This window comes from Phoca vitulina, unplaced genomic scaffold (genome assembly GCF_004348235.1).
Source record: "Phoca vitulina isolate PV1807 unplaced genomic scaffold, GSC_HSeal_1.0 scaffold12, whole genome shotgun sequence".
Lineage (NCBI taxonomy): Eukaryota > Metazoa > Chordata > Mammalia > Carnivora > Phocidae > Phoca > Phoca vitulina.
In genome coordinates this window covers 35,619,850-35,632,410 of record NW_022589715.1, presented here as the reverse complement: position 1 = coordinate 35,632,410, position 12,561 = coordinate 35,619,850, and positions in this window count along the sequence as shown.

The window sequence follows — 12,561 nt, the reverse complement described above, 5'->3', positions numbered from 1 at the left end:
ATCCACAAAATAACTTGCTGGGATTTTGATTGGATTGCACTGAATCAATAAATCAAGTTGGGAAGAATTGACACCTTGAAAATATGGAGGCTTCCTATCCATGAACATGGAATATCTCTCCACTAAAACTCAAATATTATTCCCTAAAACTACTACTTTAGGAAATTCTGGAATGTATGAGCACTCATTCTATTAATCATCAGAGTGATACCATCATCATTACTCTTTATGTGGCCTCTGGAAAATTCCACCACATACTCATTAGAGAAGGAGAGTGAAAAGGCAAAAAGCATTTTGGTATACTTGTAAAAATAGTTTTAATCTTACAGACTCTCTAAATGGGTCTTAAGAACCTACCAAATTGATCAGCTGTTGAGCATTGCTGGGCTACAGGACCAATGCCCAGAGTTTGAATCTGATATATACTACTAAGTAGCAGAGGGGCTGTGAAGAAGTTAGTTAACCTCTCCATCTCATCATCTGTAATATCAGATAAAAAATATCAGAAGGTGAATGTTAAATCTGTCTTATGATGGGAAACTAACTGCAACTGCTCCCCCACTCCCCTTTCATTTGTTGTATTAAAAAGATTCTAGCATTTGGGAGGCAGTGGCGACCTGCTTCCCATCACTCTAACCACTTTAAAGGAATTTTGGGAGACTAATTGGCACTGTCCTCAGGTAAAGGTGGACCAGTTCTCCTCCTGTTAATATTGTGGCCCAAATGACACTACAATATTTATTTAAAAAAAAAAAAAAAAAAAAAACTTTTTGTCTGCAAGGATAAAGGTGATAAAATGGTAGTGCACTGAAAAAGGCCTGGTTGGGAGTTATCAGGTCTTAGAAAGCAGTTAGGGACCCTGCTTTGGTTGCTACGGGCAAGTGGCCCTTTTTATTGTTTTCAATTTGCTTTAATATACTCCTACATATAGATTCAAAAATGCAAATATGTGTGGGGGATGGTGTGTATACAAGATGAGTCTGGAATATCTTATGCAAAAAGGGAAGGAAGTGCATAAAGAATGATGAGGACATGTTAAAAGAACACAGGAGCTAGTTTGAAGGGGAATTTCACTGGCCAATTGGGACAATTGGAACATAAATAAGGATAGATAGATAGATAGATGATAGATAGATAGATAGATAGATAGATAGATAGATAGATGATAGATAGATAAGATATTATAACTTAGGGGATAACATAAGAATTCCTGACTTCCTGATATGGACATATTTGGAGGAAGGAGAAACTCCCCCTTGCAGTAGAAACCCAACTAACAACTGTTTAAGGAATGATGGAATTAGGAATCATAATTTGTTAATGTTGATTTCCTGGGTTTGGTTATTTTACTGTGGTTATGCAGACAATGTCTTGTTTTTAGAAAATATACTATGTAGTGTTTTAGGCAGTGGGAAGTGAGAGAGAAAGAGAATGAGACAGAAAGAGAGAAAGAAGAAAGAATACATCTCTCTGAAGAGTTTGGGTATTTAGGAACTTTTCTCCATACGTCTGAAATCATGTCAGTTTTTTAAATACTAAAAATAATTAAATACTTCATCATAAACTATAGGATATGTGATATATATAAATTTGTCAATTTTGCTCTATGCTGTAAAGACTGTTGATTAACATCTAAATACCAAAATCAGATGCTGAGTTAGCATTTGAAATATTCAAATAAGATACTTATATCTAGAAATGGCTACACATCAGTAACATTATTTTTGATCAACCCAGAGGTACAGTTAATCAGCATAATCCATGTTAAAAAGTTTCATCATAATTAATAGAAGCAGTGTTCAAGATATATAGATTCGCTAGAAATACTCTAGAGTACTTTCATCCTTTTAAGAGTATAAGAATCTGGCCAGCTCTAAGGCCTTCACCCATTGCAAGGGGACCCCAAGCTTAGGATTCCAAACAAGTGCATACAACAGCCTCTCACTGTAGGTTTCTTGTTTCTTAGCTTGCCTCCAACTAGAAATTTAGCTGCCAACCAATAGATGTCTCATCTACATCTGGTGACCCCTTCAGGCAATAACAAAGAAATCCATAATCTCTGAGCTTGTAACTTACATTGAATAACTGTTCCTACGCCTACTTGCTGGTATTTACTTGGTTGCGGTTGGCTTTCAATAGAACACACCATCTGTATTATACCATCCTGGGAGAAGGAGTTTTCCAGGGCTGCCGTAACAAAATACCACAGATTGGGTGGTTTAAATGACAAAAATTAATTTTCTCATAGTTCTGGAGGCTTCAAGTCCAAGATTAAGGTGCTGGCAGGTAATTTTCTTTTGAGGCCTCTCTCCTTGGCCTGCTGAGGGCCACCTTCTTGATATGTCTTCACATAGTCTTTCCTCTGTGCCTGTGTCCCTGGTGTCTCCTCCTCTCCTTATAGAGACATCCGTCACACTGGACTAGGGCCCCAACCTAATGGGCTCATTTTAACATAGTCACCTCTTCAAAGGCCTTGTCTCTAAACATGATCACATTCTGAGGCACTAAGGTTGGGACCTCAACCCATGAATTTGAGAGCAGTAAGAGACACAATTTAGCCTATAACAGATATTTAGAACCCAAACATTCCTTTAATTGTTAGAGGATCCACATATGTTTCAGAAGACCCTAATAATCGTGAATAAACAAATGGGCTTAGTTCAGTTCCAGCATCGCTTTACCTGAGGCCTGAGACAGTAGATCTTCTAGTCAGAGCCACTGAGTCTGCAAACTTTTCAAGCTAGTGCCCAGTAGCCATAGGATCCAGATACTAACCAAAACTCTCCTGAGTCATTTCCAAATCTGCAAATGTTCCAAAATACCAATGAATGCAATGTATAGTAGAAATTCATGAAAACTTTCTTAAAATATGTGTGTGGGGACTAGGGAATAGATTGGATCCAACTCCAGACTCCCAACCTGGGACAGCGTTACTGAACACTGTCATTACAAACACTGATTTTATGGAATTCCTGTGATGATTAACATCCCTGGTACACAGCTGATGACCAATGACACTCCACAGATGCTAATACTACCTAGGAAAGCTGGTTAGCCCTCATTCTGTATGCCTAAAATTCACCAGATCATCCTGTGGTCTCCCTAAAAATAAGTTACCATTTATAGAATTGATGGTGAAATTTAGTTTAACAATAGGTACAACAAATATTGATGTGTGCATTTGGAATAGGAGGTATTTAAATGTTACAGTCTTGATATCTCAAAATGAGAAAGCTGATGAGTTTCCTGGTTATGTTTAACGATGTGTGATAATTCCATGAAGATCCAATGTCATGGATATAAGCAACAAGTAAATCCGGGGGTGAGATATTAGAAAATGCTTCTCAATCATGCCTAATAATATCATTTTTGAGAGAAAATTTTTAAATAATCCTTTTGCAATTTAGTTATTAATTAGAATCCAACAGGCATACTATTCACTGAGATGTATATAATATGCCACACTCATGTGCAGACATATATATATATTCTTTTTTTAAAGATTTTATTTATTTATCTGTTTGGGGGGGGGAAGGAGCAGAATGAGAGAGACAAGCAGACTCCAGCTGCGCATGGAGCCTGACGTGGGGCTCGATCCCAGGACCCTGAGATCATGACTCGAGCTGAGATCATGACCCAAACCAAAATCAGGAGTCGGCCGCTTAACTGACTGAGCCACCCAGGTGCCCTTATACATACATTCTGATACAAAAAGGTTGATCGCTCATAAAATATACATCAAATGTGTGGGAGGCTCTTTTCCATGGTTCTCAAAGGAAACAGGCAGATTCCTTAACCTAACATCATTCATTTTCATCATTCCTTATGAATTCATGGCTGAGAGATCCCAGCTTTCTACTTTCAGTGATGGACATGTTCAATCCCAGCTTCAAGATGCTTTAAACTCCATTGTTTTGTTTGGTTTTGCTTTTTGGTGTAAGTGGATTTGGGGTGGGTTATGGCCTCTCACTGCCACCCCAGCCTTTAATGCCATTTTCTTTTGAGACGCAGAAGAAAATTACATTACAAATATTTTTCTTTAAGACATCATGGTTGATGGTGCTCCTTCCTTTCTGGGAGACTAGCCAGAACCATCTTTGTCTACCAACACAGCCATCTTTAGCTCCCAGTTCTGTGGCACTCACTCTACAAGCTTTGGGTGTTCAGGCTTAGTCAACTGAGACTTGTGGTTGACGTGGAGATGAGCTGCCCGGGTGGCCCTTCAAGGTCGGCCTTCCTGAGGCACTGCAGGGAGTGCGGGCAGCAGATCAGTGCATTGGGCAGACTGCCTCCAGTGTGGGCTCCTTCAGGGTCTGCTCTGCTGACAAGATTCACCAGACATGCTGCCCCTCTGGTGACCGCCCACGTCGGTGACTGAGTGAGGTGAAGGCATCACGGCCTGGCCATTTGGGCCCAAAGTGGGGATTCTGACAGGCAAGTTTCTCTCCAGAGCCCCCTCCTGGGGGACCACAGATTTGTTGGGCCCACAAAGCAAAGCAGTTAGATTCCTTTCTTTGCCCAGTCCTGCTTCTATCCTCTTCTTTTCACAGGTCTCAAGCCCTAAAAAACATCTTACACTCAAACTTCCATTTGGGATCTGCTAGAGAACCTCACTGGTAACAGCTTCTCTTTCTATCTGATCATCTTTTGTCTGACTTGCCTGGCCTTCCCACATTCCCTGAAGCAGTGGAAAGAGAATAGCTAGTAATAGCCATCAAGTTAGTATTTACTTCCCATAGAATATTTTAAATGTATGTGACTTTCACATGTAACTTTCTTTTTCATATTTATTCCATCAACAAACACAGAGGGGTGAGAGATACTTCCTGTTGGCAAAAAGCCAACACTCGAGAGTCAGGCCAGTGCCTCCTGACTCAAGGGCATTGGGGACATTTTATAGATTCTGGGGGGTTTGATCTAAAACACCAAAGGGCAAGATGTAAGCTAGAGCTCACTCTGTTTCTCAACCGTGGTCAAGGAAGAACAGAATACTGAGAAGATTGAGGGGCGCCTGGGTGGCTCAGTCGTTAAGCGTCTGCCTTCGGCTCAGGTCATGATCCCAGGGTCCTGGGATCGAGTCCCACATCAGGCTCCCTGCTCAGCGGGAAGCCTGCTTCTCCCTCTGCCTGCCACTCCCCCTGCTTGTATTCTCTCTCTCTCTTCCCCCCTCTCTCTGACAAATAAATAAATGAAATGTTAAAAAAAAAAAAAAAGACTACTGAGAAGATTGTAAAGGACGATGGAAGGGAGGTAGAGGGAAATGTACAGATCATTTTTCCCTCCACTTTCACAGGAGAAAAGTCACAGTGAAATTCAAGCATCAGGAGACTTGTGTTTGATGACAAAATGGCCTTGAAGGAAAACACTACAATATTTATATATTAAAGGAAATATTTTTTTTCCCGTGGAAAAAAAAATGGTGAGATTGGTCACCACAACCAGACACCTGTCTGTATTTTCACGGCATTGCCACCGTTCGGTATTTCCACGTGGGTTCCTCTCCATGCATGTGGGCTGCAGCTGTGTTTTAAGAGGCCAGGACCATCTGACACCTATGGGGAAGCGACATGCGTTTTACACGAGGCTTCAATTCCTAGGAAGGAATGGCTGGCTTTGTCCTTGATCTGCTCACCGAACTCTTTTTAATATTAATGTGCTATTTAAAAATGCATCATTTACCTCCCAAATAGCTCGGTGGGTGGCATTAGAGCCCACGGGCAAGCCCCGGGGCCCGGAGTGAAGCAGCTGATTGCTGTTTATCACACACTACCCCTGGCTCCCAAGGGTCAAAACTTCCAGCACAAGTTGGCAGACAAGAGGGGTTTCCAGCTAATCCCTGGTGTCAAAGCGCTTAAGATTAGTTTGACCTGGGCCACCTAATTCTTGGAAAGACACTAATATAAGAATACTTTTTTTTTTAAGTCAAAACTTCGTGGTTCCTTCATTAGCGCCGTCACCTGCGCCTCCAATTAGAACGCACTTTCGTGGCTCCTTTTCGAACCATCAGAACTGTGTTTTGTAGCCGGCTCAAAATACTCTTTTTGTTTCTACAGAGGCAACACCCTGAAAGACACGTTTCCAGTCGAATTTATGGGCTCCTTCTATTCCCACCTTCATCCCGTGCTGCTAAAAAATATAGGATTAGACTAGAGCCAGACAGATGCTATAACTACTGTTGGAAAGAAATATAGATTTTAGTTGGGAAGCTCTAGACACCAAGATAGAACCATGAAAATGTGAGCTGAGTGGTTGAGCTTTAACTCAGCAGAAATACTTGTTCTATTTAGTGTTTGTTATTCTCAAATGGTAAATCTTAGAGGAAACAGTGCTAGAGAAAATGAAACCAGAGGTTTATTATGAAAATGAGCACAGAACTGAAGACATGTTATGAGTCCCATATAATTGCCTGACGGGGGCAGAGCTAATCCAGTGCAGCACCGGGTGGAAGCTGGAAGCTGGATTCAGCACAGTTTGATCTGTTATCTTCCCCCGAATATTCTTGTGCTGTTTTGTTTGGGGGGTGTTTCCATCTCCCTCTCACATAAACAGTGCCCAGAAATCATGTTGTTTTATTAAGAGTAGGGACTGAAAGAAAAAAAAAAACATTTTGTTTAGCATAGTACATGGTTATTCTTCCCTGTGTTTGTAGACTAAAGGAAGCAGACGTTTTCTTCAAAAAGTAGGAAGATGTCTCAGCCTACATCAGAGCAGAGCTGTTCATTCATTCACGTATTCACTTACTCACGGATAAAGCATTTATTGAGCCTGCGTTACAGGGGCTGAGGTTATAAAATGAGATTGAGACTGAGTTCCTTAACCTGCCCCATTGCTTGCGTAAAAGCTCCAGGGGTTCACAATTGCCCCATTATTTACCCCTCCCTGGACCCGTGACTTTTCCATGTGACCTTCGAGTTGCCTCTCCCTCTCCCTGAGCCCAGCCATGTGGCTTATTTGGCCAAAGTGATAATCACAAATATGGAACAACCAGAGGCTTGAGAAAGCTGGTATCATTGGACTTGCTCATTCTTTTTTTTTTAAACTTTATTGAGGAGTAATTGACAAATATAATTGTATATATTTAAGCTGTACAGTGTGATGATTTGATATCTACACTTATGGAATTATTACGAACATCAAGCTAACAAACACATCGATCACCTCACCGAGTTGATCACTGTGTATGTGTGCGGTGAGAACGTTTCAGGTCTCCTCTCGGCACCCTTTCAGGTGTTCAATACCATTAGTAACTACAGTCACCATGCTGTACCTTATGTCCTGAGAACTTCTCATAACTTAAAAGCATCTCACCCACATGGGTCACACATGCCATACGCTGCCACATACATTCTGGGTGTTTCTTCTGGCCAATATGGCCATCAATGAGCACTGGTATCTCTCAGTGACTGAATTTCCAAATGAGTATCAGTACATGGGACTATTTTTCCTAAGCATGGGCTTTTGAGGCTTACCCTCACCTGTCTACTTCTCTTCACATCTGGCTCTTGGCCTCAGGCAGCCTTTACCCAAAGGTTTTTCAGGGGTCCCCCCCTTTCACTGTATAGAGCTATCTTCTCGGGCTGAGTGGAATCAAATGCATGTGATTTGATTTGGCATTACCCTTTTCAACTAATTTAGATATTATTTAGAAAGATTAATATTGTGAAGAATAGTATGAGAAACATTAATTAATATTGATTAAAGTTTGCATATGTGATCACGCCTATGATCAACAGGACGTCAGACTCTTGATCCAGAAAGTAACCTAATATTGGACATTGAAAGCTGAAAGTTGTTTCAAATACCCTATAACAACAGTGCCTGGCCAGGGAATAAGAATAAGCATAAACTTCCAATTGCCTGCACATAGAATCTGAGAATTTTAGATTTCAGAAGTTCTTGAAAATTATCTCCAAATCTGTGGTTGGTTTTAACAGGTGATGAAAATTGGAAAAAAATTTTGACATCAAATAGGCAAATCTGAGACTATTATTTAATATTTTAATTAGATTTTTAAAATTTAATTTCCTGTTAAAAACTTAAAGATGTGTCCTACCACCCAATTTCTCACCTATGCAATATTTGTGTGTGATATTTTAATTTTCGACTATTTAAAAATTTTTCTTGATAGTCCATTTGTCACTTTCAGGGCTTTAATAGCTACACTCAGGAAGCAAAATGGAAAAAATTAAAGCCCAGGAATTTCAGAAAGAAATTCTCATTCTGCCTTAGCCACTTATTAGGTATGAGTTCCTGTTGACCAAGTCACTTCACCTCTCTGAGCCTTGGTCGTCTCTGATGGATGCCTAGCTCAGAGGTGAAAAATAAATGAGATGAATACATGAAGAGCTTAGTACAATGTCTGGCAAATAGGAAACACTCAAAAATTGATAGCTATGTTAAGGCTCCACTCCCTGCCTCATCTTTAGTAATCTTGTGTCCAAGGTGGGCTGGGAGGGGGGACCCCGGGCAAATTCTAAGAACCATCCAATTAAAGTGGTGTGGAATTGGCCTCCTGGAAAACCACATAAGAGCAAAGAAAACAAGATCGCAAACTCGCATCTCACACAGGACTTTATCTCCACGTCAGAACACGATGCCAGGAAGAGGCTTCATCGTGTGCTGAGATGCTCCAGGAAGGCTATCGGAGGCATGAAGACTTTCAGCATCTGCTCCACAGAAAATGGCTTGTGTTTAAAAATAGATATCTCTGTGTATATATATCTTTTTTTTTTTTTTAAGATTTTATTTACTTACTTGACAAGGGGTGGGAGTAGAGAAAGAGAGAGGGCAGAAACAAGGGGAGAGGCAGAGGGAGAGGGAGAAGCAGGGAGCCCGATGCAGGGCTTGATCCCAGGACCCTGGGACCACGACCCGAGCCGAAGGCAGATGCTTAACGGACTGAGCCACCCAGATGCCCCTCTGTGTATGTATATCTTGAAACCAGCAGAAGATAGCTTCAGACTCTCTGCCCTTGCCTCAGGCACATGCATTCAAAAGTGTGGAGGAGGTCATGGGTATTACAAAGGCATCTGTTTAAGAAGTTATAAGGGGGGGTGCAATCTGGGAAGATGACTTGGTCAAGACTGAGTTCAAAATTATGATGTGTAGGTGGAGAAATTCTAGCAAGGATCTAAATCAGTTTTTCATCCTAACAGTTCTTTGGGATTTGTGGGTATGGGTTAACATTCAGCCAACTAGGCTGGGCCATAAAATTATATTTCAAATATTATACAAAAAGTAATAGCACACAAATCTAAAATCCAAAGCCTGCAGTTACTTTTGAAAACTGGTGTCTTGGGGCACCTGTGTGGCTCAGTTGGTTAAGCTTCTGACTCTTGGTTTGGGCTCAGGGCATAATTGCAGGGTCATGATATCGAGCCCTGTGTCAGGCCCCATGCTGGGTGTGAGCCTGCTTGGGATTCTCTCTCTCTCTCTCCCTCACCCTCTGCATCCACCTCCTCTCTAAAAAAAAAAAAGAAAAGAAAAGAAAAGAAGAAAAGAAAAAGAAAACTGGTGCCTCATAATCTTTCACTGTGAAACAAAAATGGAATTAGTTAATTAATACTGTTTTTTTTTTGGAGGGAGGTGTCAATCAATTCCAGTTACTCCAGGATAGTTCATATTATTTACATGAAAGCAGAAATAGAAATAGCCCCAACTCTTGGTGCCTACTAATATTTTTCATATCAAACTGCACAAGAAAGCCCACCTTAAGGAATTAAAATAATCATGGGGCCACTGGGTGGCTCAGTCAGTTAAGTGTCTGCCTTCGGCTCAGGTCATGATCTCAGGGTCCTGGGATTGAGCCCTGCATCGGTCTCTCTGCTCTGCCAGGAGCCTGCTTCTCCCTCTCCCTCTGCTGCTCCCCCTGCATGTATTCTCTCTCTCTCTCTCTGTCAAATAAATAAATAAATAAAATCTTGAAAAAACAAAACAAAAATAAAATAATCGCTAAGAAGGGATACGAAGCATGTACTCAGAATTTATTTCTATAACCGCAATGCATTTGGACACTGTATTAGTTACCTAGGGCTGCAGGGACAGATGACCACAAAATGGGAGGTTAAAACAACAAGTTATTGTTTCACAGTTTTAGAGGCCAGAAGTCCTATATCAGGTGGTCAGCAGAGCTTGGAGGCCAGAAGTCCTATATCAGGTGGTCAGCAGAGTGATGCTCCTCCAGAGGCTCTAAGGAAAAATCCTTCTTTGGGTCCTCTTAGCTTCTAGAGCCTCCCAGAGGTTCTTGGTATTCCTTGCCTTATAGCTGGATCGCCCCGGTCTCTGCCTCCATCTTCACCCGGGCACCCTCCCTCTGTGTCTCTCTGGATCTGGGTGTCCTCTCCTCTTCTTAGAAGGACACCAGTCATGGGGTGCCTGGGTGGCTCAGTCATTGAGTGTCTGCCTTCGGCTCAGGTCATGATCCCAGGGTCCTGGGATCAAGCCCTGCATCGGGCTCCCTGCTTGGCGGGAAGCCTGCTCCTCCCTTTACCACTCCCCATGCTTGTGTTCCCTCTCTCTGTCAAATAAATAAATAAAATCTTAAAAAAAAAAAGGACACGAGTCATATTCAGATTTAGGGCCCACTCTAATCCAGCATGATCTCATCTTAATGTAACTGATGGCACCTGCCAAGACCGTATTTCCAAACAAGGTCGTGTTCTGAGGTCCTGGTAAACATGAGTTTGGGGAACGCTCTTCAACCCAGCCAGACACCAAAATCGAGATAACACACAGCCGTCTTTCTGCTTGCCTATGGAAGTCAGTCAATATTTCTTAAGTGCAGGGCATTGTTTGGAAGAGCCAAGGGTGTTGCTCTGGAGATGAAACTTGCCTCTGGTTTTTTTTTCTGTTTTTGTTTTCTTTATCCTTTCCTTTTTATTTATTTTTTTGGTAGACTATATTGACATCATTCAACTTTGAATTTGATAGAAAGAAAACAAACAAAAACCCCACATTTAGCAAGAGATATAGACACTTACTGTTAATGTCTCAAAATAACAGCCAAAGCAAAGTTTTGATGGAGAAGAACACATGTAACAGATGCTTTTTGTTGTTGTTTTTTCAATTCATCATATTGTGATGTTTATTTTATTACCAAAGAATTTGCCGGACGATGGAGAAAAGAGAGATAGAGGAAAGACAGAGCTAAACAAAGTTAACTTGAGATGGAAAAAAAAATCTTCAAACTCACACCTACACACACACACAGTCTATCTGGTTGAGTTATTTGATAGAAAGTAATATGTACTGAACATGCCTGCTTCCTTCCCACCTCCCATCCAGACATTAGCGGTCCTGAGTTCGATTCTCAGCTCCACCACTATATGGTTTAACATGATTTAACAACCTTTCCGTCTCTCTAAAATGCAGATAATTATACGTGCCCTATCTATCTTCCAAATTCATTGTGAAGATTAAATATGAGAATGAAAATGAAGGGACTTTGAATTCTAAAAGAAAAATGTTCCCATGACTGCCAAAATTATTATTTGATCCACTTGAAAACTGAATGGATATTCTTGGCAAAGCCTAAGATTTATTGTCTCCTCCAGCCTTGTAACAGTGGCCACCATTTATTGTAGCATTTATTGCTACAAAACACCATGTGCGTTGCTTTACATAAATTATTCCTAATTCTCACAATGTGCAAAATCAACTTTATCATCCCTATTTTACAGAGCAGTCACTGAGAAGGAAAAAGACTGAGTGAACGCTATCTGGTCAACTCAGACTTGAGCCTGAAAGTTGCACAGTTTGCAAGTGGCAGGGTCAGGATTCTCGGCCAAAGTCAAGTTAGTTTTCATTTCTCTCCCCTCCACTAAGATTCTCCTGGGATTTTTTTATACGCACGCTCGTCTGCATTGCCCTCCCTCTCCCCCATACCAAGGGTATTGAGTAAATTAGTCATTTGGTTTAAAAAAAAGTCAATCTCGACCATTATTGGATGGCACTTGGGCTTAATCAAAAGAATTGTTTGAGAGAATTTTTCGGTTTTCATCTGATTATTAGTGAGCTCTGAGTTTCTGTGCAGAGGGAATTAAAATGAACCAACGGTGTTCTCTACCCAGTTTTGCAAACCTAAGTACAACTGTTTTCCTGTTTAATCCCTGCTTAGTGCTGGTGCTCAGTGACAGTGAACAAGGGTTTTCTACTTGCTCCTCTGTTCCAGTTCAGCTGAGACCCAGACCACCTGGGGACAACTGGTACCCCGCCAAGTTCATCTGCCTCTCCACTGCTGGGAATGGGTGTGTGGGTAGGAAGGCACATAGAAGATGGAGTTCAGGAAGATAGCACTGATTTCTAATTATTTTTTAGCCTCTCTTTTTAAATTTTCTGTTTTGCTAATGCTTTATTTACAATGTATCTAATTTATTAGCACAGTTGTAGATATACTGGAAGTGTGCACTCAAAAATTTTTCACTGAGCGGGGATATAATAAAAATGATGTTTGGAAGCCACTGAACCAGAGAAGTAGAGGCATTTGGCCCCATGCACTGGATTGGATCTGAGTTTTTAGGACCCCTGGTATGGCCTGTTTTCTTCATAACCTCCATGAGAGTG